The 24,712-nt window shown below is 37.0% G+C and overlaps 1 pseudogene; it reads left to right on the top strand.

Annotated features, from left to right (window-relative positions):
* Positions 1–179: 179 nt before the first annotated feature.
* The window catches only part of LOC124081922 (UPF0711 protein C18orf21 homolog), a 65,495-nt pseudogene continuing 40,962 nt past the window's right edge, over positions 180–24,712 (top strand).

Genomic DNA, 24,712 nt, shown 5'->3' with positions numbered 1-24,712 from the left:
GTGGAGAATCACACCAAATGGTGAGTGGTTTGTTTGATGTGGTAGACAATTGGACCTGGTTAAAAAAAAAAAAAAATTCCTGAAGAGTGGTCACAGGAGACTAACGAAAAATATGGTATTAAAATCTTTTAGAGCTTTGGAAACTATGCTTCAACTTTGTTACCCAGCATGAAGAAGTCATGACATGGTGGCATCTAGAAGAAATGGTGAGTGGTTTGCTTGATGTGGTTGATAAACTGGCAATGTCTTCCTCCCTCAGTTCTGTCTTCTCTGATACTTGGTAATAAGGTTTCAAAAACATAGATTTTAAAGTCTCCTTTACCATTACCTTATATAGTTATTTTAAAATTTCAGTGCCTTTCCTCTAGTCAATGCCCTGCAGTTTCCTAAATTATTTTGCAAGTTGGAGACCGACTTCCTAAAGAGTCACTTTGTCTGCAGGCTGTGAAGTCACTATCACACATATTTGAAGTGGTGCTGAAAGATAGTATCTTAAAATAAAAAGGAGATGGGTATTGAACTAGTCTCTTCCTATTTTTATGATCTTAAGCATGTTTTATAAGTCTTCATATTTTTGAAGATCTGACATATAGTTTGGACTCAAAAATTTTGGTTTTCTGTTCTTGGGAGGAAAAAAAAAAAGAGGTGAGGTTCTTTTTGTGAAGCTCCAAAAGGCCAAATGTGAAGATATGGAGTGAAAAGTCACACTTTAAAAGTTTGCTTTATCTCTTTCTTTTCTTCCTTCACAAGACAATTGACAAGATCCCAACCTTTGATGGTCCATAGTTGGTATATATGATATAATATTATGTATATATTCTTTTCAATATAAGGGCAAATATATGCATACATATAAATCATATGTGATATATATTTCCTGCAAAATAAGGGCAAATAAAAGAGTAATTGAAAATAAAATGTTGCATTTTAATGTAAATTGCTGAGGCATGACTGCATAAGATGGAATGAAATATCTTCATACTGGAATTGATTTATAATTAATCCATCAGTTTAAGAAAACGAAAGAAATCAGAAACTCTTTCTATAAAACTACATAAAAACAGAACAAAATTAATATTAGGATAAGTAAAAACAGACCAGATTTGATTTTCTTTTATTTATGTATCTGATGAGAGAAATAAGGAAATGACTCTAATTGGCACAGAAACAATATGCCAAGATGAATTAGTTTTCTGAAGGGAAGAAAACAAGGAAGCAGTATTCTTGAAAATAAGCTGGACCTTTCATGTAGGTTAATTTCAGAATAATTATCTGTGTTTTGACATAGAATAAGGTATTAACAAAGTGTGGCAGACAACAAATCATAAAGTATGCGTTTAAGAAACAGGTTAAATTGCTACAACAGACATTTGAATTTAATGGCTTAAGCATATTAGATTTTTCTGTTTATGATGCAATTTAGAGTTCAGGGCAGATGGAATGGCTCAGCCAATGCCAACATGCCAGAGTGACAGTGGTGTCACCATTTCCCAGCCACCAGGAAGGGGAAAGGGAAATCCAGGATAAGGAACTGCAGTGTGAAGGAACTGATTCAGAAGTTGCAGGTACAACTTCCCCTTTATGACACCGACCTGGACTTAGACACATGATCACAGCCAAATCTATAAAAGACTGGGGGTGTGTCCATGTGACCAGAATAAAACAGGGAAATCTATTGTTCAAAGAAAAACACAGAAATCTCTAACACAAAATTCTTCTCCAACTGAGGCAAAGATTCAGTTTCTTTAGCTTAAAAAGACCTTAGAGGTCATATAAAACTAGAAGAAAAGCCAGAGAGGAAAAAAAAAATACTAAAAAGTACTTTAGCACATACAGGGTAAACTTGAGAGAGTGAAAGCATATGACTGAAAAAAAAATACCTCTACAAACTGATTATTTTAATGTATACTTTTCAAATAATAATAAGTGAATATGAAACATTGTTTAAATCATTTTCTCTAAAGAAAATTAATATTTTGGCATCTATTTGTCTCTGATACTTTAATAGAATTTAGTTCTTAAACTAGATTAAAAATAAATCCTCAATTTATTTCTTTATATAATTGCAATTGGTTTTGTTTCCTTTTAGTAATAGTACTACTGCACAAAGACACCTATTTGAATAAAAAATAATGTAGCTAAAATGCTATGGTAATAAATGTAGTTTTGTTTGAAGGAGTGGGTATGCAAGTTTTAATGGGTCCAAAACCTATCATAATTAAATATATTAAATCATGTCTTGATTTCAAAATCATTTTTAAATTAACTCCTCCTGAATTATTGGCTAACATGTTTCACATCCATTTTAAATGGATTAATCATCCAATCTAGTATTGCATGTTCATACAGATTTTTAAATGTAAGCATTATATCTTTTTAAATAGCATACAAATGAGAGCAATATAGTTCCATTTTTGTGTGCATGAGCTTATCCCCATTTAACTGCTACAAATATAGATACTGAAAGTTCTTGGCAAGCAAGGCTTTTTAAAATAGCGTAAGATTGTTGATAGATTTCCTGATACTCCCTTTACTTTATCTCATGTAGAAGTCCTCATTTATCTTTTAAAAATATATATTAAAGATATGACACTTCATTTTATAACATTTTAATTTTCATAATCAATTTTTATTTGATTAAACAGTTTTAAAATAGAATCAATTAGCGAGCACAATCATTTTTGAATTTTTTACAATCAGTTATTTATTTAAAATTTATTATCTTTTCACAGTTTATCAAATTTATCATTCAGTGGATTACATTAGTTAGATGAATATCACCAATAACATTTTTTTTTTGGTTTATGAATTCTTTCATTAAACTCTTTGTGGTTGAGTGAGATTGATGAATATTGACAGAAATGTTTAAATACTTGATGTGATTTTTAAGATGTGTCTTTAAACTCAGAGATTAACCAAACCTAGTGCTCTGTTACAGTGCAGAGATAGTGGGGAGAGAAGAGTTTTTAGTAATATCTAAGGTCTATAATAATGGTCCTTTCCTTTGCATTTTTTATTAGTATGTTAATTCAGATCTTCCAAGAAGCAGTTATCAAGGCAGAATTAGACACTCAAGAAATTATTGGAGGAAATGCATATAAAGAATAAAAAAGAGGAACAAGAGGACAAGGAATGTAGGAATGTCTTCAAAATGCAATGCCATCTTACCGTGAAAGGAGAGGGGAAAGAAGGAGACTAAGAAAGAACTTTGTGCCATGGAAAAGTTTTAAGAACGACTTTAACAGACCACAGGGAGATCTTCAGGCTGATGTCATCCATTAGAATAGTCCCATAGATTTGCGGATGGGATCTATGTTGGCTGCTTCACCACCCTTTATGGCGGGCTAGAATGATCTGCAGGAAGCAAAGTGTCAGCATGAACACAGTGGGAGATCAGAGAGTAGAGGATGTAGCTGGGCCATCAATGAGAGATGCTCCCTGCAGCAGAAGATCTGAGCAGCTCATTTCCATGACTGCCACACTAGTAATTCTGAAAATTACATTTCCTCTATCACTTTTCAATTAATGGAAAACCGTATGTCTCTCCGCAGTAGAACTTTATTTTTATGCAGGATACTTTCATTCACTTCTAAAGTGTGTTTCCATGTTCATTATTTCATTTACAACAGCCAATTTTTGAAAATAATCCAGGAGTTTATTGGTGAAAGAATGGATAAAGGAATTGTGGTAGATACATTCAACAGAATATCGTTTGGTCTTAAAAAAATAAGGAGATCCTGCCCCTTGTGAAAACAAGAAAAATCTAAAAGATATGCTAAAAAGAAAAAAGAAAGTCATGGAAAAATACTGAATTATCTCACTTGTAGATAGAATATTTTTTTTAAAAAAATGCCAGATACATAGAAACAGAGGATATAATTGGTGGCTACCCAATAAAGAGATGACAGAAGAGAAGTGGTGAGGAGAAATGAAAACCTGTTAACCAAAAGGTATAAAATTACTTAAGATGATTATTTATAGAGCACCAATGAACAAAATCAAGACTATAGTAATAATATTATATTATATTATATATTGGCAATTCGCCATGACAGCAGATTGTAGATACTCCATACACACATTGATAGGTAGATAAGTAGATAGAGATAGAAGGAGGAGGAGGAAAGATAACTCTATGAAATGATGGTTATGTTAAGAATGTTAATTTGTTCAAATGTAGTAATCACTTCATTCTATATTGAATGCCAAAATATGGATATCAAAACAAGGTATGGTACATCTTAAATATGTACAATAAAGTGAAATGTCGTGAAACAAGGATTGAAAAACTATACCTTCCATTGCAAAACGTCTACCACTCTGGGCTCCTCAACAGCAATTTCAGCAGGGCCACTTACACATGGTGAGAGTCTAAAGATCCTCCTCTATTTCCAAAATACCCCAGAAAACTCCCCTCTGAGACAAGAGTCCGGTGAACTACAGAACCTCTTTTGTGTGTTAAAGAGAGCAAATGAGCAGAAGAACGCCGCAGCATTTCTTTCTCTATGGTATCCCAGAGCACTCAACTTCTCTTCTAAAATATCCATCAATTGTTTCAAATACTTATGTTTGAAGGGGCACCAAGTGTTGTCCTATCAGACAAATGAACCACTTTGAGCTCCCATTTGTTCTTTGTATTGCCCAGAAAAGAAAGTAAATTGCTTATTGTGTGCTCCAGACCCCAGCATTTCAAGTTTAGAAGGGACTTTTAGGGAGTTGATCCTTTAAGGAAGAAAGAGTAATTTTTGCTACTCTGAATTCTTGAGGTCTAGAGCTTAAGGGCCTCTTGGATCCAGCAGGCTTTTCAAGTTGCCCTGTTGGACTCCTTTGTGAGCCAAGAGAATGAGCATTGGGTTTCTTTTAGTTCATAGCATTGCCTGTTATGGAGAGGATAATTATTTCCCTGTCATAATTTTCACAATTCACTTTTAAGAAAAAAATTATAGTCAAGTACAAATAGAATTACAGAAAGATATAATTAAGAAAACAGTGAAAAATAAAGAATTTTTTCAAGTATGCTGTTTTACCCAGAGACCCGACTTTAGTTTATTTCCTTGCCCAGACCAGGAAGCGTTATATTTTCTAGATGTAACTTGATCCTATTGCAAAGGCTGTATGGTCCATTGGATGTGCCTCCAGGAAGCCTCCCCTTTCCAATATCCCTAACGTAACACTGCTATTGACTAGTCTTCTTGGCCATACCCTACTTCAGGTATATTTTACCATTAAGTATCTTTTGTGTCACTGAAAGATTTATCTTCCTGTCCCTAAAAAGGTATCTTTCTGAGATTATCAATTTTAAAAACATTATAACAAATATCATCATTACATTTAAAGATACAACAAATGATGAAGTTTTCTGTGAAAATAAAATGAAAACATTGAAAATTTCATAAATTCATATTGGTTTATAGCAAAAATATCATATAGACACTTGGCTTATAATGCTGGCTTTAGCCCGTTCTAATACTGGATAGTTAAGTAACCTGCAATGACTTACATGGTATCTTTTTGCTCAGCTGCGTTATTGGTAAAAAGGTAAAATGAAGAAAATAAGTGTCATGGCAAGTGATAGTTTGGATGATGTAATGAGATGCTGTTTGAAGCAATAGCTCAGTGCTTGGCTATAAGAGTTTCATAATGTTAATTAAAAGGAAATTATTATAAAAATAACAGTTATCTTTGTACCTTATAAATTAATGTGACCAATAAGTAATTCAACAGTATTTAAGAAGTTTTACTACCACACGTTAATGTCTGTCTCCTTGAACAGTTCTGGGATCATGATTTATATCAGCAAGTGACAGTGAATGAGGGGCAAACTGATGACATCTCTTCCAACTTTAAAGTTATGGCTAAGTTCTCTCTCACCATCATCTTGATAATGAAAGGAAAGAGTAATAAAGAAGGAAAGAGTGTAAAAGAGTGTGAACATTTTCCTAAATGTGCTGAGCAGAGTGGTAGACATCACTTTTTGACATGTTCCCTTGGTGAGAGCTTGAATCACTTGGCTCACCATCTGCGTCTGTGGCTGGCTGGGCAATCAGGTTGCTGCTAGGCAATAATGTTACTATGAGCAAAGAAAGCACAGATTTTATTGAACTTTTAGCCACAATGCCATAAGTCTCCTGAAGTTATCAATGCAATAAAATTCCTTCCATATTTCAAAGGGGTGCAAGGATTCTATCATCACAGACTGTCAATGTAGGAGTCGCATGTTACTTGACTCTCTGCTCTTTCCAGCTGTAACCTAACTTGCTGGGGAACATATTAAAATTGAAGATTGTTTCCTCCAGTGAACCCACTGGACCTGCATCTTCAAGACATGATCTGGGATGCAAATTTTTTTCTCATAAGACTGGTGATTTCTGTGTGGATTCAGTTCAGCTATAAAATCAAAAGTTACAGTTTGTTCTAATATAGGTGACTGTGAGTTTTACTTCTTAAATGATGACCACTATTTGTTCTTTAATATAATAGCACCAAACCAATTTAAACAAATGCCATAACTAAATAGTGCTTCTATCTCCATGATGCCTCTACTTATTTTCTAAATGACATTGCTGTGTTTCAGGTCATTGGAAAATACTGATGAATTAGCTTTAGTATAAATTCTGTCATATGATATCTTACCTTCCATATCTATTCCAAGCCAGAATTACAACATTGGGAATAAAGTAAACCTAATAAATAATCAATTTAGGTCAAAATCTATTAATTATTACCTATTGTGAAAGAAAAATTATGATTAAGACATGCTATTATGTTAGCTCTCATTATGGAGAACTTTGGCTTTGGTCAAAAATCATGTACTTGCTTTTCAATAATCATAAACTACTTATTTGACTTTGTTTTAATTACTATATAACTATCTTATTTAGAATGATTTACCTTTATTATTTTTGCCTGAAATACAATATCTTTGTTATTAGTATTATTGTTATTATTAGAACTTTATAGTTATGCATAGGAGTTGGGTTCATCTCGACAAACACATTTATGCATTGAAATTGATTTTGGTTCATAATCCCTCCTTTTCCCTTTTACTTTTCCCTCCCATCTTCTCTTTTCTCTCCCATTCTCCTTCCTCTACTCTATTAGACTTCCTTTCACTCATATATTAATTTGTATTTGATTGGTTCTTTACGTTATCCTATCCTTTTCTTCCCCCTTTCCTTTATTTTCTCTAGTTTCTGCATAGGAGAAAACATTCAACCTTTGAATTTCTGAGTTTGGCTAATTTTACCTTAGCATGATATTCTTTAACATAGTCTTTAAATTTGTTTTTTCTTTAATCAAAATTACTATGTTATTTAAAAAAAAAACCAGTAACCATTTTAGTATTGTAGTTTCATATCTTTCCATTTACTGGCAAATGCCATAATGTCATTATTTTTAAAGGCTGAATAGAACTCCATTGTATGTATATATACACCACAATTTCTTAATCCATTCTTCTTTGATTCCATAATTTAGCTATTGTGGATTGTGCTGCTATAAACACTGATGTGGCTATGTTGTTATAGTATGCCAATTTTAGGTCTTTTGGGAAAAAACCAAGGGGTGGGATAGCTGGGTCATATGGAGGTTTTAATCCCTAATTTTTTGAGAAATCTCCCTAGTCTTTCCAGAGTGATTGTACTAGTCTGCAGTCCCACCAATAATGTACAAATGTTCCTTTCTCCCGATAACCTCACCATCATTTGTAGTTCATATTCTTAACTGAGGTGAGAGGAAATATTAGTGTAGTTCTGATTTGCATTTTCCTGATTTGCTAGAGATGTTGAACACTTTTCATATATTTATTGGCCTTTTGTGTTTTTTTTCTTCTGAGAAGTTTCTGTTTTGTTCTTTTGAGCTTGATTGATTGATTGATTTTGGATTTAAGTTTTGTGTGTGTGTGTGTGTGTTTTTAAATATTCTGGATATTAATCCCCTACCAGAGGGGTAGTTGGCCAAGATTTTTTTCCCATTCTGTAGGTTATCTATTTATGCTCTTAATCATTTCCTTTGCTGTGTTGATGCTTTTTAGTTTGATGGCATCCAACTTGTAGATTCTTGGTTTTATTTCTTGTGCTTTGGAGGTTGTTAGATGTGGTTTTCTTCAAAAGTTCACATGTGAGCAATGCAAAGAGGTTTTGAGGAGAAATAATTGGGTTGGAACCTTAATCTAATCAGTGAATTAATCCCTGGTGGGATTAATTGAATAGTAACTGGAGGCAGGGGGTGGTGTGATTGTGAAGTAGGACAGAAGAGACTGGACACCTGAGAAATTTTCAGGAAGCAGATTTATTGAATGCAGGGTTCAGAAGTGGTTGTTGCCTAAGAGTTCTTCCTCTGATCCTGTAGTCAATAAACCTGCTTCCTGAATATTCCTCAGGTGTCCAACCTCTTCTGTACTCTTTCAGATGGAGGAAGTGGTTCATTGGGGTATGGGGTATATATATTGTATCTGGAGAGTGGAGTCTCTCTGCTTCTGATCGTTATGTGATCTGCTTCCCTATGCCACACTCATCCACCATGATGTTCAGCCTCAGCTGGAGCCCTGAGGAATGGAGCTGACCTTCTATGGATTAAGAACTCTGAAACTGTAAGCCCTTAAATAACCTTTTTCTCTTCTACAATTGTGCTACTCAGATTATTTAATCACAGCAGTGAAAAAAGCTGACTAAAACAGAGGTCTTATTAAGGAAGCTGGTGCCATGATTTACCTTTATTAAAAAAAAAAAGCTTTTAAGTAAAACTCTAAATGATTGAACATTTTACATAAGTATATAGTTATAGTTCATTCATTAGGATATTTTTCAAAAGCTTTATTCTCAAATATAGTCTTTAAATTTGTTTTTTCTTCAGTCAAATTACTGTGTTATTTTAAAAAACAGTAACCATTTTAGTATTGTAGTTTCCTATTTTCCGTGGTACCCCAAGTAATTTCTCACATCTAGTTTCATGCTTTCAAAAATGCTATTTCTGATTTTGAAAATGGTTTCTTAACATTGGTGATTTGTCTGGAAATCTCTCATCTTATATTGAGCTAGCAAAAGATTAGGCTTTCCCACTTTTTTTTTTAACATAAAGATCAAGCTTTCTGGAAACTTGGTGTGACCTTTTTCACTTTTGATGTTTTTTTATACGCCTAAGGCCAGTGAGCTTCATATCTCAGTTTCCACAGCGAGTTCAGATCTGTGAGAATTAGCAAGGGATTAAAGTGATATTTTCCCCCCTGTGCTCTTGCTTCTGGCTACTATGCTCTTTCTTTTACTGCAGAATGTTTTCAGGATATTTTTTTTTTATTCTCTGTTCTCTATTTTGTCCTCTACTTTTCTAATATTCTTGTCAGATTTTCTTGACATCACTTTAGCCAATATTGCCATCAATGTTGGCTTTACTTCTTCGCAAATATGCTTGGATGATTTTGAAAGGACAGATACATGTGAAGCTGCAAAACAGATTCATGTTTATCTGTCACAGAAAATGTGAACCAAGAATGAATTCCACACCTCCCATTGCAGAAAGCAAATGAATTGTGGCTTAGCCAATATTGAATTTGATTACTGGGACCTGGGTTTTTCAGGAAATAGTCATTGATTTGACACATTACCAGGTTAAGTGAATTTATCCATTCATTATTTACAGGTGCAAAGCACAATCACACACTTAGATGTCTTTGTCTATGATCAAATCAAAAAATCAAATTTTTGCATTGTGAATAGAATATAATAGGTGATTCTAAATATTTGATCATTATATTTTTATTTTACAATCACATTTATAATTAAAGCATAATAGTTCTACTGAGATGACTCATTTAATGTTTATAAAGCCATTTTTTAAGTTTTAAGAATGCCTACACAGGCCCAGCATGGTGGCGCATGCCTGTAATCCCAGCAGCTCAGGAGTCTATGGCAGGAGGATCAGTTCAAAGCCAGCTTCAGAAACAGCAAGGCACTAAGCAACTCAATGAGATCCTGTTTCTAAATAAAATGCAAAAAATGGCTGGAGATGTGTCTCAGTGGTTGAGTGCCCCTGAGTTCACTCCCCGGTACTCTATCCCCCCAAAAAAGAATGCTTACATGGTATAAAATATAGGATTATGCTTATTTATCTCTGAATAGATAAAGGAAATAATTAACTGGATGGAAATAAATACATAATCACCAAAATGCCTTTGCATTCTTGGTTCTAGAGTGCTAGATGAGGTAAAACGTTAATCAAGGGGTAGACTCATGAGATGTATTCCAAAGAAAAGGACTGTAATTGTCCATATAATGGTGCTATTGCTAAAATTTCATCTTTATAAATATAGGTGTCCTCTAATCTCAACTTTTGCTAATATGTTGGAACTAAGACAAAATATGGTTTTGTCTTAATATACTTCATTATCTATTTCATTATATTAAGTAAAAGTGGAAAAAATAATTAACATCTTTTTTTTTTCTATTTCTTGAGAGATGAAGGAATTGTGGGTCACTATACCAGGTGTCTTATGCATGCTGTCTCATCTCTTTATGTTGCATTTTTACTTGTATTTTACATAAGAAAAAAAATTTAAGAATCAAGAAGTTACATCATCTATCAAAGATTATATACCAAATAAAAAGAAAAGGCAGAAAATGTAAATACAAATGCAATCTGAACAATTAGGATTGTTGGAACAACTAGGATTGTTCTAGGCTATTGAACTATATCCCAGGGACACTTGGGACTTACACAAAATCCAACTGGTACTGGCAGATTTTATATAACTAGATGATAGGAGAGATGTGAGTAGATATTACAAGTGTAAGGCATTTTTATATCTGCAATTATTGTGTTCAGTGTTGTTTACAGCTCACCTTGTCCTGCAGGTTAACCTGATGTCACATATCAGAATTGCCATATACATTTACAAACACTTGGATGGGATCTTAGTGCTACTAGAACCCATAAGAGGAGTCCAGATTAATGTTCTCAAGGACCCAACAAGATTTTTAGTCTAAAAAAAGCTTGCATATCTGATTGTATGCTCTGTTCATCCTAGTTTAAAAAGAGAGAGAAAAGAGAAAATAAACAAGTTTCTTAGTCTTTTTTTAAGTTTTCTTTTCATTTAAGGAAGTTGTTTCCTTTACCTTGATGGTGTTTTTCTATTGACCAGAGATTTCCTAGTGACAATTGCTAAAAACAAAACAAAACAAAAAAACAATGCAAACGCTTCTCATTCAGGCTACTTCTCATTTGGGCATGCTTCTGTGGTGTGTGCAAATGACAATAATCTGTTTATTTAGGCATGATTCAATATCTACCTGAGATTTCTCCTCCTGTGATGACATAGGAAATACTGATGGAAGGAAACTTTCAATTGGTTATTCTCACTGTAACTATCATTTTTAAGACTACAATTACCATCAACCATAGATATCTATCAAATTCTCTGAATATATCTTGGCAATCTCATGTTCTTACAAAAAATAAATTTAATGTCCAACTTTTCTTTGGGAGACCAAATCTTAATTTAGGGGGAAAAAGGATAAACATAAAAATACATTATACTTTAAAAGTGACATTTGTAAGCCAAGTCCATGCCATGGAAACATGCAATGATAGGAAATTAGGCATAAGTCATAATTTCCTAAATATAAAACATTGCCAATAATAAACTTGCCATGGCCTGTATATAGCTAGAAATATTTTAGTTTCCTGAAAAAGTATAAACATGACGCTGTTTAATAAATTGTCAGTTGTAGATGTTAGCACAAATTCTGCCTTTAGCCCCAACATATGTGTTTAATAGTAGACAAAAGCAAGTAATTAAAAAGAATATCAATTTTATCTTTTTAGAATTTCAACACTGAAAGTTCTAAGGATAAGAGTTTCCTTGAATCTCATGAGCATTATTCCCATATGTTTCAGGCTCTATTTGTTAGTAAAATCTCATTAGCCAATGTGAAAAATCAGCCTCTTCCGAAATTACACATCTAGATGATTTGACAGCTTTTTTATAGAGCCAGCATTTGTTAAATAGGGGAGCAGACCCTGAGCCACATAAACTTGGCTGTTTTGCGTTATAACAGGGCTAACTGACCTCTGCTGTTTTGTCAGTTTGGAGGGTTCAGCATCTCAATATCATAGAATGTTCCAGGGCTAACTGGATAAACTGCTAACATTCTTTTAAATTTGAGAATATTTTAGTGGTGAAGTGCTATGAAAATGATTTCAGTCGAATAGGCCTGACAGGATGAGGTCAGAGCTGACAAAGTCTAGTGATTAATGTTAACTTTGAAGTTTTTTGACTAAGAAAATATTCATAGTAAATTAACATGAAAAATTGTCAGTCCATCTGGATTTGTAAGCCAAGTCTAATTGAGTTCATATTATTTGACATACATGTATATGTACATATTTCTGTAGTCCTTTTATAATTTATATTTATCTTACATCTCCAATTATATGTTAAAAGCTGGAGAACTATGAGATGTTATATTTCTTTCTCAAAAACAATGAAGATATTAACTAGCAGAAGACCTAAAATATTAACCAGCAACGTATTCATTCAAGCCATGGCGGTTGAGGTTTTTCACCAGATAAATAATTTTGGGACAGGGATAGTACAAACATATAGCTACACAACAATGTCTTGGGAAACCCTGGTTCATTCTAAATCTACTTAACCAGCTAACTCTGTGTGTGTGTGTGTTTGTGTGTGTGTGTGTATTTTGCAAATTGTTGCTATAGCTCCACAGGTCATGTCCACATTCAAGGCAGGGAAAAGGGCATGCTGGGCTCTGCCAGCTGATCCGTCCCCTTCCCAACAAACTTGGGAGTCTGCTTCATTCTTCAGCACTAAACCATGGGACCAACTTGTAGCTTCTAGAGAGGGTTGGAATTGGGGAACAAGAGAGGTTTACCTACAAGCTTGATCATTGGATTTTATCAGAGAATTTAAAACACATATTAAAACGTTAACCTGCGTGGTGCAGTGGCACATGCCTGTAATCCCAGTGACTCAGGAGGCTAAGGTAGGAGGATTGCAAATTCAAGGTCAGCCTCAACAATTTAGCAAGGCCCTAAGCAAGTCAGTAAGACCCTGTCTCAAAATAAAAATAATTTTTGTTTTTTTTTTTTTTAAAAAGGAATGGGCATGTGGTTCAAGGTAGAGCTCCCTGGTTCAATGCCCAGTACCAAAAAAAAAAAAAAAAAAAGGAAACTAACTGTATTTGTTGGCTAGGAAAATAAAAAGTATACATGAAGGATTGAAAGTTTATTTTTTTTATGTTTCTTTTGATCCAAATTCAGAATTAAACATTTTATGGGTTTCTTCATTTCAATTACAACAGTCTTTTTTTAAGTTTTCTTTTCATTTAAGGAAGTTGTTTCCTTTACCTTGATGGTGTTTTTCTATTGACCAGAAATTTCCTAGTGACAATTGCTAAAAACAAAACAAAACAAAACAAAAAAACAATGCAAACACTTCTCATTCATGTTTTCTTCTACATATCTAAGTTATCTATGTATTGTAACTGAGAATATTTATTGTGTATTTTTGTTCTTTATTGATTACTGCATGGGCCACTCCTACATTTTGTTCCTGATGACATTAGACTCAGAGTTTCTGAAGGGCTCCCTGGGAAGAAAGGGCATTCACAGATAACAGCAATTCTCTTCTACAGCTGTTTTTGGATTTTGCTTTCTCTTAGGTGTTTCCAGCATCATTTTAAACCTCTTTGTTTTTCTAGAAAATCTCCTAAATTTCTAATCACCTGAAGGGAACCCTTTCATTTTCTAGGACTGTCACATATTAATTCTTTAAAAAAAAAAAAAAAAACCAGGATCAGGAAGATGGCGGGGAGTGCATTGCCCCCATGTGCCGCTTCACTGTGTGGGAGTATGACGAGTCAGGACGGCTAAAGGCTATCTTGTTAGGAATTTCCAGCAATAGTGGGGTGCTCCAGAACCTGGAGGAAGGATTTCCATCGCACAAGGATCGGCTACGGGGACTCAAACGCGAGCGATTTGTCGCACGGAGGGTAACACTGCTTATTCAGCAAATCGCCCTGCAGCTAGAGTCTGCAGTGCGCGCTGGGAAACGAGGAGATAGCGGCGCAGGGATACAGCGCTGCAGTTTCTGCCAGCCGTGCAAGCACCGTACTCAGTGCTGAATTCTGGGTTCGAGACGGGGGAAGGAAGCGGTCCATTTCGGTTCTCCACACCGGTCAGACCACAGAGGAGGCCAGCGGCCACCATCTTGGAGAGCTGACGTCACCATCCCTGTTTTCGACTGACCGCAGCTCATTCAGCCATAGAACAGGTAATTTCAGGCTGCCATTCGCCTGCGGCTTGCAGACAGATTACTCAGGCTCAGTGCCTGAGTGCTTCTTGGAGCCTGCTCTTATCAGAGCATACACTGAGCACAGAGTGGCCGAGTTCCGGCTCCCGGAACTGCTCTGGCCCAGGGCTAAGGAGCCAGCGGAAACTGCTTCTCAGTCCGGGTCCTGCTGAGGACCGGTCAGGACTCACCCGTTGCTTTGGTTACCCGGCAAGGGGAACGAAATGCTGCCATTCGCATAGGATACCAACATGGCAGAGATCTGATGTCATCAGAAAGCGGCGGAGGAGAGAACTTCATCAATACCAGCGGCGACAGAAACAGTTGGTTTCCTGGTAGGGAGGGTGAGGCACAGACACCTGAGTCTCTCTCTCGATTTGTCGTCGAGCCAGAGGGGAGGAGCCGGGCCGCCGCCCGTGCCCGGAACAGGCCCAGCAGCTCGCCTGCGTGGTGGTCGCGTGACCCCAATTGGAGAGGGGGCGGAGCAGAGCCGCCACCTGTGCCCGCAAGGTGGGCAGACCCGCGACCCAGTGGTACACGGGCGTGGTAGGAGGAGCAGGGCAGAGCCGCCGCCAGCGCCTGCAAGGTAAGCAGACCTGCGACAGACTGGCGGCTCAGACCCAGCGGCCTGCCAGCGTGGTACACACGTCACCCCAACTGGAGTAGGGGCAGAGCAGAGCCTTCGCCCGTGCCCGGATCAGGCCCTGCCAGTGTGGTGGTCACGTGACCCCAATTGGAGTGGGGGCAGAGTGGAACCGCCACCCGTGCCCGCAGGGTGAGCAGACCTGCGACCAACCTGCAGATCAGGCCCAGTGGTCTGCATGCATGGTAGGAGGGGCAGGGCAGAGCCGCCGCCCGTGCCTGCAAAGTAGGCAGACCTGCGACAGACCGGCGGATCAGGCCCAGGAGCCTGCCGGCGTGGTACACACGTCACCCCAATTGGAGTAGGGGCAGAGCAGAGCCGCCACCCGTGCCCGAAAGGTGGGCATCGGTCGCAGGCCCAGTGGCCTGCCGGTGCAACAGACAGGTCACCCCATTTGGAGTAGGGGCAGAGCAGAGCCGCCACCCGTGCCCGCAAGTTAGGCAGACCTGAGACCGACCGGTGGAACAGGCCCAGCGGCCGGCCGGGGTGGTAGGCACGTCACCCCAATTGGAGTAGGAACAGAAGAGAGCCATTGCCCGTGCCCGGAACAGGCCCAGAGGTCCGCGGGTGTGGTAGACAAGTCACACCAATTGGAGGGGGGGCAGAGCAGAGCCGCCGCCCGCGCCTGCAGGGTAGGCAGACCTGCAACTGACCGGCGGATGAGGCCCGGTGGCCTGCCGGCGTGGTACACTCGTCACCCCAATTGGAGTAAGGAGAGAGCAGAGCCGCCCGCGCCTGCAAGGTAGGCAGACCGCCGCCCGACCCTGCAAGGGAGACTTTTCAACTATACAAGAGCAATATAACTATATAGGGGAAAAAAACATTTCAAAAACACAACAGTTTCACCAAGCAGAAAGAAACGCAAGCAGTATGAAAAGACAAGGAAAGAAAGGACCACAAGCAATGCAGGTCAACGCAACTTTAGAAGAGGTAACAGCTGCAGCAGATGGAATGTCAGATAAAGAATTCAGGATATATATGCTTCAGATGATCTGGAGTATCAAGGAAGACATTAGACAGCAAAATCAGACAATGAAAGATCACTTCGACAATAAATTACACAAACAAATCCAGGAAGCAAAGGATCAACTATACAGGGGGATAGAGGTTATAAAAAACAAACAAACAGAAATCCTAGAAATGCAGGAAGCAATAAACCAACTTAAAAACTCAATGGAGAATACTACCAGCAGAGTAGAACACTTAGAAGATAGAACATCAGACAATGAAGACATAGTATTTCAACTTGAAAAGAACATAGACAGCTCAGCACGACTGTTAAGAAACCATGAGCAGAATATACAAGAAATATGGGATAACATTAAGAGACCAAACTTAAGAGTCATTGGGATACAGGAAGGAATAGAGTTTCAAACCAAAGGAATGAGCAATCTATTCAATGAAATAATACAAGAAAACTTCCCAGACTTGAAGAATGAGACAGAATCCCAAATCCTAGAAGCCTACAGGACGCCGAATGTGCAAAATCATAAGAGATCCACACCTAGACACATTATAATGAAGATGCCCAACATACAGAATAAGGAGAGAATTTTAAAAGCTACAAGAGAAAGGAAGCAGATTACATTTAGGGGTAAGCCAATCAGGATAACAGCTGATCTTTCAACACAGACTCTGAAAGCTAGAAGATCCTGGAATAACATATTTCAAACACTGAAAGAAAATGGTTCCAACCAAGAATTGTGTATCCAGCGAAATTAAGCTTCAGGATGGAAGATGAAATTAAAACCTTCCACGATAAACAAAAGTTAAAAGAATTTGCAGCTAGAAAACCATCTCTTCAAAACATCCTGGGCAAAACATTACAGGAAGAGGAAATGGAAAATAACAATGAAAACCAACAGTGGGAGGTAGGACACTAAAGGGGGGGAAAATAATGAAAGAGGAAAACAAACCATGTTTAGTAACGTAAATAAACAAATATGGCTGGAAGAACAACCCATATCTCAATAATAACCCTAAATGTTAATGGCTTAAACTCACTAATTAAGAGACACAGGCTAGTAGAATGGATCACAAAACAAGACCCAACAATATGCTGCCTACAGGAGACGCATTTGACAGGAAAAGACATACATAGGCTGAAGGTGAAAGGTTGGGAAAAATCATATCACTCATATGGACTTCGGAAACAAGCAGGAGTGTCCTACTCATATCAAATATAATAGATTTCAAGCCAAAGTTAATCAAAAGGGATAAAGAGGGACACTACATACTGCTTAAGGGAACCATACACCAACAAGACATAACAACCATAAATATATATGCCCCAAACAATGGTGCAGCTATGTTCATCAAACAAACTCTTCTCAAGTTCAAGAGTCTAATAGACCACCATACAATAATCATGGGAGACTTCAACACACCTCTCTCGCCACTGGACAGATCTTCCAAACAAAAGTTGAATAAGGAAACTATAGAACTCAATAACACTATTAATAACCTAGACCTAATTGACATATATAGAATATACCACCCAACATCAAGCAGTTACACTTTTTTTTCAGCAGCACATGGATCCTTCTCAAAAATAGATCATATATTATGTCACAGGGCAACTCTTAGACAATATAAAGGAGTAGAGATAATACCATGCATCTTATCTGATCATAATGGAATGAAACTGAAAATCAATGATAAAAGAAGGAAGGAAAAAGCATACATCACTTGGAGAATGATCAATAGGTTACTGAATGATCAATGGGTTATAGAAGACATCAAGGAGGAAATTAAAAAGTTCTTAGAGATAAATGAAAACACAGACACAACATATTGGAATCTATGGGACACATTGAAAGCAGTTCTAAGAGGAAAATTCATTGCTTGGAGTTCATTCCTTAAAAAAAGAAAAAACAACAACAAATAAATGATCTCATACTTCATCTCAAAATCCTAGAAAAAGAAGAGCAAAACAACAGCAAAAGAAGTAGAAGGCAAGAAATAATTAAAATCAGAGCTGAAATTAATGAAACCGAAACAAAAGAAACAATTGAAAAAATTGACAAAACCAAAAGTTGGTTCTTTGAAAAAATAAACAAAATCAACAGACCCTTAGCCATGCTAGCGAAGAGAAGAAGAGAGAGAACTCAAATTACTAGCATACGGGATGAAAAAGGCAATATCACAACAGACACTTCAGAAATACAGAAGATAATCAAAAATTATTTTGAATCCTTATACTCCAATAAATTAGAAGATAGTGAAGGCATCGATAAATTTCTGAAGTCATATGATCTGCCCAGATTGAGTCAGGAGGATATAGACAACCTAAACAGACCAATATCAATCGAGGAAATAGAAGAAACCATCAAAAGACTACCAACTAAGAAAAGCCCAGGACCGGATGGATATACAGCAGAGTTTTACAAAACCTTTAAAGAGGAACTAATACCAATACTTTTCAAGCTACTTCAGGAAATAGAAAAAGAGGGAGAACTTCCAAATTCGTTCTACAAGGCCAACATCACCCTGATACCTAAACCAGACAAAGACACTTCAAAGAAAGAAAACTACAGACCAATATCTCTAATGAACCTAGATGCAAAAATCCTCAATAAAATTCTGGCGAATCGGATACAAAAACATATCAAAAAAATTGTGCACCATGATCAAGTAGGATTCATCCCTGGGATGCAAGGCTGGTTCAATATACGGAAATCAATAAATGTTATTCACCACATCAATAGACTTAAAAATAAGAACCATATGATCATCTCGATAGATGCGGAAAAAGCATTCGACAAAGTACAGCATCCCTTTATGTTCGAAACTCTAGAAAAACTAGGGATAACAGGAACATACCTCAATATTGTAAAAGCAATTTATGCTAAGCCTCAGGCTAGCATCATTCTGAATGGAGAAAAATTGAAGGCATTCCCTCTAAAATCTGGAACAAGACAGGGATGCCCTCTCTCTCCACTTCTGTTCAACATAGTTCTCAAAACACTGGCCAGAGCAATTAGACAGACGAAAGAAATTAAAGGCATCAAAATAGGAAAAGAAGAACTTAAATTATCACTATTTGCTGACGACATGATTCTAAACCTAGCAGACCCAAAAGGGTCTACAAAGAAACTATTAGAGCTAATAAATGAATTCAGCAAAGTGGCAGGATATAAAATCAATACGCATAAATCAAAGGCATTCCTGTATATCAGCGACAAATCCTCTGAAATGGAAATGAGGACAACCACTCCATTCACAATATCTTCAAAAAAAATAAAATACTTGGGAATCAACCTAACAAAAGAGGTGAAAGACTTATACAATGAAAACTACAGAACGCTAAAGAGAGAAATAGAAGAAGATCTTAGAAGATGGAAAACTATACTCTGTTCATGGATAGGCAGAACTAACATCATCAAAATGGCGATATTACCAAAAGTTCTCTATAGGTTCAATGCAATGCCAATCAAAATCCCAATGGCATTTCTTGTAGAAATAGACAAAGCAATCATGAAATTCATATGGAAAAATAAAAGACCCAGAATAGCAAAAACAATGCTAAGCAGGAAGTGTGAATCTGGCAGTATAGCGATACCAGACTTCAAACTATACTACAGAGCAATAGTAACAAAAACAGCATGGTACTGGTACCAAAACAGGCGGGTGGACCAATGGTACAGAATAGAGGACACAGAAACCAATCCACAAAACTACAACTATCTTATATTTGATAAAGGGGCTAAAAGCATGCAATGGAGGAAGGATAGCATCTTCAACAAATGGTGCTGGGAAAACTGGAAATCCATATGCAACAAAATGAAACTGAATCCCTTTCTCTTGCCATGCACAAAAGTTAATTCACACTGGGTCAAGGAGCTTGATATCAAATCAGAGATACAGCGTCTGATAGAAGAAAAAGTTGGCTATGATCTACATACTGTGGGGTCGGGCTCCAAATTCCTCAATAGGACACCCATAGCACAAAAGTTAATAACTAGAATCAACAAATGGGACTTACTCAAACTAAAAAGTTTTTTCTCAGCTAAAGAAACAATAAGAGAGGTAAATAGGGAGCCTACACCCTGGGAACAAATCTTTACTCCTCACACTTCAGATAGAGCCCTAATATCCAGAGTATACAAAGAACTCATAAAATTAGATAATAAGAAAACAAACAACCCTATGAACAAATGGGCCAAGGACCTGAACAGACACTTCTCAGAGGAGGACATACAGTAAATCAACAAGTACATGAAAAAATGCTCACCATCTCTAGCAGTCAGAGAAATGCAAATCAAAACCACCCTAAGATACCATCTCACTCCAGTAAGATTGGCAGCCATTATGAAGTCAAACAACAACAAGTGCTGGCGAGGATGTGGGGAAAAGGGTACACTTGTACATTGCTGGTGGGACTGCAAATTGGTGCAGCCAATTTGGAAAGCAGTATGGAGATTTCTTTGAAAGCTGGGAATGGAGCCACCATTTGACCCAGCTATTCCCCTTCTCAGTCTATTCCCTAAAGACCTAAAAAGAGCATGCTACAGGGACACTGCTACATTGATGTTCATAGCAGCACAATTCACAATAGCAAGACTGTAGAACCAACCTAGATGCCCTTCAATAGACGAATGGATAAAAAAAATGTGGCATTTATCCACAATGGAGTATTACTCTGCATTAAAAAATGACAAAATCATCGAATTTGCAGGGAAATGGATGGCATTAGAGCAGATTATGCTAAGTGAAGCTAGCCAATCCCTAAAAAACAAATGCCAAATGTCTTCTTTGATATAAGGAGAGTAACTAAGAACAGAGTAGGGACGAGGAGCAGGAGAAGAAGATTAACATTAAGCAGGGATGAGAGGTGGGAGGGAAAGGGAGAGAGAAGGGAAATTGCATGGAAATGGAAGGAGACCCTCAGGGTTATACAAAAGTACATACAAGAGGAAGTGAGGGGAAAGGGAAAAATAATACAAGGGGCACAAATGAATGACAGTAGAGGGGGTAAAGAGAGAAGAGGGGAGGGGAGGGGAGGGGAGGGGGTATAGTAGAGGATAGGAAAGGCATCAGAACACAACAGACACTAGTATGGCAATATGTAAATCAATGGATGTGTAACTGATGTGATTCTGCAATCTGTATATGGGGTAAAAATGGGAGTTCATAACCCACTTGAATCAAAGTGTGAAATATGATATGTCAAGATCTATGTAATGTTTTGAACAACCAACAAAAAAAAAATAAAAAAAGATGCAGATTCATGATGGATAAAAATAAATAAATAAATAATTAAAAACCCCCATAGTTTCTAGCCCTTCAGTGAAATAGAGGATGAATGGGTGATGAACACATGCATTTGTCATTGGAAATGAAAGTTCTGCTTATAATCCTCAATATTTAATTACTGAGTTTGTGTTTCACAGATATGCTGAGTATGCATCAATATGAGAGCACCAAGCTGGTTGTTAAGGTAAATATTCAGATGACTAATACATAGTCTTCTATAAAAAAGGAACTTTCTATCTAAAGAATTAGAGGAAGATACAAGTTTCTTAAACTACTTACAGCATAATTAAAGCAACCATTACAGAGCACTAAGATAGCAAGAAAAATATTATCGGTCATAAAGGTCAAAATGTAAGGCAAGGATGTCATGAGGAGAGTGAGAATATTCTGGAGAAAGTGCAAAGCAAATTTTTAAGTGGTAGAAAAGCAGGACAGATGAAAAATAAAGTAAATAGTTCGTATAATTCAGATCGTAAAATGCTGCTTTCAGGAAATATCAAATACCATTATTTATTTATTGGTTGTTCAAAACATTACAAAGCTGATGACATATCATCTTTCATACATTTGATTCAAGTGAGTTATGAACTCCCATTTTTACCCCAAATAAAAATTGCAGAATCACATCAGTTACACATTCACATTTTTACATAATGCCATATTAGTGACTGTTGTATTCTGCTGCCTTTTCTATCCCCTACTATCCCCCCTCCCCTTCCCTCCCATCTTCCCTCTCTACCACATCTGCTGTTGTTCTGTTCTCTCCCTTGTCCCCCCCCTTTCCCCTCACAACCTCTTATATGTGATTTTGTATAACATTGAGGGTTTCCTACGTTTCCATGCAATTTCTCTTCTCTCTCCCTTTCCCTCCCACCACTCATCTCTGTTTAATCTTAATCTTTTCCTCATGCTCTTCCTCCCTGCTCAGTTCTTAGTTGCTCTCCTTAAATCAAAGAATACATTTGGCATTGTTTTTAAGGATTGGCTAGCTTCACTTAGCATAATCTGCTCTAATGCCATCCATTCCCTGCAAATTCCATGATTTTGTCATTTTTTAGTGCTGCATAATACTCCATTGTGTATAAATGCCACATTTTTTAAATCCATTCATCTATTGAAGGGCATCTAGTTTGGTTCCACAGTCTAGCTATTGTGAATTGTGCTGCTATGATCATTGGTGTGGCAGTATCCCTATAGTATGCTCTTTTAAGGTCCTCAGGAGAAGGGCAATAGCTGGGTCAAATGGTGGTTCCATTCCCAGCTTTCCCAAGAATCTCCATACTGCTTTCCAAATTGGCTGCACCAGTTTGCAGTCCCACCAGCAATGTACAAGAGTACACTTTTCTCCACATCCTCTCCAGCACTTGTTGTTGTTTGACTTCATAATGGCTGCCAATCTTACTGGAGTGAGGTGGTATCTTAGGGTGGTTTTGATTTGCATTTCTCTGACTGCTAGAGATGGTGAGCATTTTTTCATGTACTTGTTGATTGATTGTATTTCCTCCTCTGAGAAGTGTCTGTTCAGGTCTTTGGCCCATTTGTTGATTGGGTTATTTGTTTTCTTATTGCTTAATTTTCTGAGTTCTTTGTATACTCTGAAAATTAGGACTCTATCTGAAGTGTGAGGAGTAAAAATTTGTTCCTAGGATGTAGGCTCCCTATTTACTTCTCTTATTGTTTCTCTTGCTGAGAAAAAACTTTTTAGTTTAAGTACGTCCCATTTGTTTATTCTTGTTATTAATTCTTGGGCTATGGGCGTCCTATTAAGGAATTTGGAGCCCGACCCCACAATATGTAGATCGGAGCCAACTTTTTCTTCTATCAGGCGCAGAGTCTCTGATTTGATATCAAGCTCTTTGATCCATTTTGAGTTAACTTTTGTGCATGGCGAGAGAAAGGGGTTCAGCTTCATTTTGTTGCATATGGATTTCCAGTTTTCCCAGCACCATTTGTTGAAGATGCTATCCTTCCTCCATTGCTTGCTTTTAGCCTCTTTATCAAATATAAGAAAGTTGTAATTTTGTGGATTGGTCTCTGTGTCCTCTATTCTTTACCATTGGTCCACTTGCCTGTTTTGGTACCAGTACCATGCTGTTTTTGTTACTATTGCTCTGTAGTACAGTTTGAAATCTGGTATCGCTATACCTCCAGATTCACACTTCCTGCTTGGAATTGCTTTTGCTATTCTGGGTCTTTTGTTTCTCCATATGAATTTCATGATTGCTTTATCTATTTCTACAAGAAATGCCGTTGGGATTTTGATTGGCTTTGCATTGAACCTGTAGAGAACTTTGGGTAATATTGCCATTTTGATGATGTTAGTCCTGCCAATCCATGAACAGGGAATACTTTTCCATCTTCTAAGGTCTTCTTCTATTTCTCTCTTTAGGGTTCTGTAGTTTTCATTGTATAAATCTTTCACCTCTTTTGTTAGGTTGATTCCCAAGTATTTTATTTTTTTTTGAGGATATTGTGAATGGGGTGGTTTTCCTCATTTCCATTTCAGAAGTTTTGTTGCTGATATACAGGAATGCCTTTGATTTATGCGTGTTGATTTTATATCCTGCCACTTTGCTGAATTCATTTATTAGTTCTAGTAGTTTCTTTGTAAACCCTTTTGGATCTTCTAGGTATAGAATCATGTCGTCAGCAAATAGTGATAATTTAAGTTCTTCTTTTCCTATTTTTATGCCTTTAATTTCTTTTGTCTGTCTAATTGCTCTAGCTAGTATTTCAAGAACCAAATTGAACAGAAGTGGTGAGAGAGGGCATCCCTGTCTTGTTCCAGATTTTAGAGGGAATGCCTTCAATTTTTCTCCATTCAGAATGATGCTAGCCTGAGGCTTAGCATATATAGCTTTTACAATGTTGAGGTAAGTTCCTGTTATCCCTATTTTTTCTAGTGTTTTGAACATAAAGGGATGCTGTACTTTGTGGAATGCTTTTTCTGCATCTATCGACATGATCATATGTTTCTTATCTTTAAGTCTATTGATGTGGTGAATAACATTTATTGATTTCCGTATATTGAACCAGCCTTGCATCCCAGGGATGAATCCTACTTGATCATGGTGCACAATTTTTTTGATATGCTTTTGTATTCGATTCTCCAGGATTTTATTGAGAATAAATACCATTATTTAGTAGGTTGAAAAATACATATATATATATATATATATATATATATATATATATATATATATACACACACATACATACACATGTACCAAGGCAGAAGTCATTAAGGAGGACTACAGAACATAAGTTCCAGTAAAAATTTTAACCTGGCAGTAAAGAGATTTTTGGCTTGCAGTGGACCATAGTATGTAGCAAATGAACAGAAATGAATATATGGATTTAACAATATGAAAGCAGATTACAAACTTGTAAGCACAACAGTTTGGTAGGCTGAGGCAGAAGGATCACAAGTTTGAGGCCAGCCTGGGCAATTTAGTGAGAACTTGCCTCAAAAATTTAAAAAAGTGTAGGGGATGTTGCTCACTGGCAGAGTT

This window comes from Marmota monax, unplaced genomic scaffold (genome assembly GCF_021218885.2).
Source record: "Marmota monax isolate L192 unplaced genomic scaffold, Marmota_monax_Labrador192_F-V1.1 WCK01_AAM20220418_F8-fsc00031, whole genome shotgun sequence".
In the NCBI taxonomy this organism is placed as follows: domain Eukaryota; kingdom Metazoa; phylum Chordata; class Mammalia; order Rodentia; family Sciuridae; genus Marmota; species Marmota monax.
This window is presented reverse-complemented; position numbering and strand designations above follow the sequence as displayed.